The sequence below is a fragment of the Herpailurus yagouaroundi genome, unplaced genomic scaffold (assembly GCF_014898765.1).
Source record: "Herpailurus yagouaroundi ecotype Mexico unplaced genomic scaffold, PumYag 67681, whole genome shotgun sequence".
Lineage (NCBI taxonomy): Eukaryota > Metazoa > Chordata > Mammalia > Carnivora > Felidae > Herpailurus > Herpailurus yagouaroundi.
Window position 1 is genome coordinate 3,938,808 of NW_024420481.1, and position 5,011 is coordinate 3,943,818.

Genomic DNA, 5,011 nt, shown 5'->3' on the forward strand with positions numbered 1-5,011 from the left:
TATTGTGTCCTACCAGAATTCTATACCCAAAGATTCTCCGTCCCACTCTGGTATGTAGGACTGCCATGTGGCATCCACAGCCACTTGACTGGGGTCTTTTGGGGGCCACTTCCATTCCCCACCAGCCACAATCCCTTGGAAACTGAGTTTCACTCTAATTTTCTAATTTATCCTGGAGGAAATCCGAGAATGACTGAGAATGACTTGGTTTGAACTCAAAACTTGTTCCCTTTTCTTACATGCCATTGAGGCATTTATTCATTCAACAAATATTAAACGCTGTTCCAAGAACAATATGCTAGGGAGTCATTGGTGAATGAATCAGGGTTCCCAACCTTCATGGATCTTACATTCTGGTGAGAAAAACTATTTTTCCCACAAGACTTGGCTTGAAATTCATGTCTCTCTGGCAGGGACCAGAATGGAAACAAAACCTGGCAGCAATGTAGAGTTATTAACTCTATACAGTACAACCCATGTTTTAATCCTTCACACACAACTACTATTATTAGTATAAAGTATTTTGATCTTTATACAACTCATCACATTTTCCACTGAGGGCATTGTTTCAGTCACTGTTTCCAATGAGATAAACACCGTAGGATATACTTGTGATACAATATGCCTTATTAACAGTATGTTTGTCATCTGAGTGGAATAGGCCAAGGATACAGATTACAGCAAACATGGAGCCAGTATCTGATCCAAATTTATGTACCATCAGCGTTGTTACCCTTTCTCTGCTCATAGTCAGGAATTGATCTGACTATTCAACAGAATAGCTTATAGATGTATTTTCAGGAGATAAAATATTTACTGTTACCTGCCCTCCTTTGGTTCTACTTACTGGGGGAATATATGGTAAAATAGAATTTTATTTTCTATTTTAATGTTTCAAAATTCACCCAAGTTAATCATTCCTATATTTTCTCAGAAAAAAACAATTTTTCACAAAAAGTGCTACATTGTATGGAAATACAATACTGCTTTTTTATATGCCTTATAAATGCCCTCTATTCATTTGAGGAAGTCCTTAATTGTTTCTAATTTTCTAAAAATTTTTACCAGGAATAGATATTGGATTTTGTCATATGTGCTCTGAATCTATTGGAATGATTGTATGGGTATTCTCCTTTATCCTGCTATTATAGTGAGTTACACTGACTGATTTTTGGATGTTAAATTAACATTGAATTATCCCAGAGGGCAAATCTTCCTTAGTCTGGAAGCATAATTCTTTTTATATGCTGTTTATTTTATTTGGCAATGTTTTGATAAGGAAATTTGCCTCTATATTCATGAAGGATATTGATCTGCAATTTTTAAAAATTTTTTTTTATTTTTGAGGGAGAGACAGAGCGTGCAAGTGGGGGAGGTCCCCTACTATTATTATATCGCTACTATTATTGTATTATTATCAATGAGATTCCTTATGTTCGTTATTAATTGATTTATATATTTGTGTGTCTCAAGTTGGGAGCATAAATATTTACAATTGTTAGATATTCTTGATGGATAAATCCCTCTACCAAACATTTAAAGAAAAATTGATACCAATGTTTCACAAATGCTTCCAGAAAATAGGAGGAGATGCTTCGCAACGCATTCTATGAGGTCAGTGTTACCCTAATACCATGACTAGAGAGAGACATTACAAAAAAAGAAGAAAAAGAAATGAAAATTGTAGACCATTATCCCTATGGATATAGACTCAAAAAAATCCCCCAAATTTCCCACTTTCCAAAAGTGGAAACAACCCAAATATCCATCACCTGAATAATGGATAAACAAAAATATGGTATAATCTATATAATGGAATATTATACAGCCGTAAAAAGGAATGAACTACTGATACATGCTACCACATAGATGAACCTACCTCAAAAACATCATGATAGGTGAAAGAAGACAGACAAAAAAGCTTTATATTGTATGATTCCATTTATATGCAATGTCCAGAATAGGCAAATCTGTACAGACACAAAGGTGATTAAAGGTTTCCAGCGTATGTGGGTAGAAGGGAATTGGGAGTGGCTATTAACAAGTATGAGGTTTCTTTTTTGGGAAGAAGTAAATGTTCTGAAATAAGATAGTGATGGTTACACAGTATTGTGAATATATTAGAAGCTACTTTAAAACGGTGAGTTTTTTTATGCAAGTACCTCAATTTTAAAAATTGCCCCCCCAAAGGCTATATAGGAGTAAATCCTCATTTAATGGCAGTCCTGGGGGGAAAAAAAAAAACACCAGTGGCCAGTTCATCAAAAGTACTAACAGAATGGTTTTATAGAAGCTCGGGGAGGGGTTTTAAGCAGAGTCAATCATTCACATAATTTCCCATGTGTTAAGTACATTCTCACTTTGTATTATAGTTGGGCTTCTTGAGTACATTTCCTTTTGAGAGAAAATTTGCCAACCAGGTTTCTGGTCTTCTTGGTTGTTATATTTTCCACGAAAACAGAATAACTTGCATTGGAATTTTGATTTGGTTTATAAATGTTTTCTGATCATCCCATTGAGGAGAAATTGACCCTCCCCTCTACTAATTTTAGTTTGGATGTGGAGCCTCATGACACTTTATACACTAGGAGAATTAGAAAGAAATTTTATTACTCAAGGAAACTCCCTGGAGAGCAGGAGGGCCAAACAGGACTGGCGTGGCTTGAGAGAGACAGAGAGAGTGCACTGGACCTTTATAGTGTCTAAGGTATGGAACTGGGGAAAAGCTTCCCCTCATGGGCTGTAGACTTAACAAGTTTTAAATTTCACACCTGTGCCAAAGGATATGGCAGGCAAGCTGCAGTTAGTTGCCAGGTTTTTTTTTTTTTTTAATTTATTTAAAAAAAATTTTTTTTTCAACGTTTTATTTATTTTTGGGACAGAGAGAGACAGAGCATGAACGGGGGAGGGGCAGAGAGAGAGGGAGACACAGAATCGGAAACAGGCTCCAGGCTCTGAGCCATCAGCCCAGAGCCTGATGCGGGGCTCGAACTCACGGACCGCGAGATCGTGACCTGGCTGAAGTCGGACGCTTAACCGACTGCGCCACCCAGGCGCCCCAAGGTTTTTTTTTTTTTTTTTAACGTTTATTTATTTATTTTGAGAGAGAAAGGGAGGAAGGGAGAAGGGAAGAGAGAGAGAGAGGGAGGGAGAGATTCCCAAGCAAGCTCCACACTGTCAGAGCCTGATGCGGGGCTCAATCCCACTAACCATGAGATCATGACCGGAGCTGAAACCAAGAGTCACACACTTAACTGACTGAACCACCCAGGCGCCCCTAGTTGCCAGTTTTAAATGTTCCATCAGCACCAAAGGAAGAGGCTGGCTGGAGAGTTGCAAGTTTTAAATTCCCCACCAGCACCAAGGGCAGGGGTGCCAGGGCTGTAAATTTGCTAGTTTAAATTTCCCACTAACAACAAATGAGAAGGCACTGGGTTTTTCTATCAGCCTCTCTAGAAGTGGGGAGCAATCTCTGCCTCAAGATTTTGGAACTTTTAACTTTCCATATTTGTTACTTTATTCTGTCCTTTTCTGTAAAGCTTATTTTCAGTACCAATAGCAAAGGACAGTATAGATGAGAAAGAAGAAACTAATTTAAATAGAAGAATTGGTAGGATTCAGTGACTGACTGAACTTATGTGTGTGTTAAGGAACTAGTGAAACAAGATTCTAAGTCTGGGTAACTCTTGAGAACAGTACCACTAGTGCCACAGACTTTCTGAAGTTCTATTGGTAGAGGAAACTTTCTTAACTGTTCAGAACACACATATTTAGAAAATGTTCAAGCAGTATCTTGGCAAATGTTTTTCTTGTAAATGTATATTTTTCTTAACATTTTAATAACTATTATAGGTATCTATATGACAGGAATAACAAAGAGTTGAAAGCAAAGTTATATGGTTTAAAACAAATTTACAGGCAAAATTAACCAATAATTTAAATAATCTAACTTTTATTCCTTTTATACATCTGGTTTATGTCTTTGCCTCTAAGGCACAGTATTTTTTTTTTTAATTTTTTTTTCAACGTTTTTTTATTTATTTTTGGGACAGAGAGAGACAGAGCATGAACAGGGGAGGGGCAGAGAGAGAGGGAGACACAGAATCGGAAACAGGCTCCAGGCTCCGAGCCATCAGCCCAGAGCCTGACGCGGGGCTCGAACTCACGGACCGCGAGATCGTGACCTGGCTGAAGTCGGACGCTTAACCGACCGCGCCACCCAGGCGCCCCAGTATTTTTTTTTTAATTGGTGTTCCTAACTCTTATACACAAGGAGCACATTTTCAGGGTGTGCAGTCCAAATTTCAAGAATGCAACTCAGCATGAAGAGTAGATTCCCTGAGGACGTTGGCATCAGCCTAGGACCCTCACCCTGTCCCTCTGCCTTCGAGAATGTGTAAGTCCGGGCACATGTCCGTGACGCCCTCCCTGATCGGTTAGAAAAGAAACCCGGATGTGCATGGGCGGGGAGGAGCTGGCGTCTACCCATGAGGCAGTGCGCGTAGTTATACATTTCTGCCTTGGTCTGAGGCGCTCATTCCGCGCTGGGAGTCGTCGCGGCTGCCGCTGTTTCGGCGGCGGCCACCTAGTGTTTTCGCGCTCCTCCCTTTCCTCCTCCTCTTTCTCCTCCTCTTTCCAGTCCCAGTCAGGGCGACCTGCACTGCTCGCGGTAAGTGTCCCCCGCCCCCCCCTGCTTAGGCAGCGGCTCTGCCACACGGCTGTGGCCGCATTTCTCCGAGGGTGGCCGCATTGCTCTGAGGGTGGCGGCAGCGGCCCGGCTCTGAGGAGAACAGGTTGAGGGTCCGGTTGCCGGCGTGTGTTTCTGGGATCGCCCAGGGAGCGGGGGAGGGGACGAATTTGGCGGCGCGGTGGCGGGTGGGCCACCATCTTGCCGCCAGCCCTGGCGGGGGAGGGATCGCGGAAAGGTAGCTGCTCGGCGGTCGGCCGGGTTCGGAGGCCCGCTCACGCCATGGCCGGCCGGCCCGCCGGCCCGCCGGCCGGCCCGCCCGCC

The 5,011-nt window shown here is 41.9% G+C and overlaps 1 protein-coding gene across 2 annotated transcripts in view; it reads left to right on the forward strand.

Annotated features, from left to right (window-relative positions):
• The first annotated feature begins 4,522 nt into the window (after window positions 1-4,522).
• ZNF280C (zinc finger protein 280C) overlaps window positions 4,523-5,011 on the forward strand; it is an 88,151-nt gene continuing 87,662 nt past the window's right edge. The window contains exon 1 of one of the 2 annotated variants that reach the window (XR_005788102.1): window positions 4,523-4,669. The gene's annotated coding sequence lies outside the window, so the exon portion shown is untranslated. The remainder of the gene's footprint in view (window positions 4,670-5,011) is intronic. The other variant, XM_040468129.1, reaches the window with a different exon arrangement.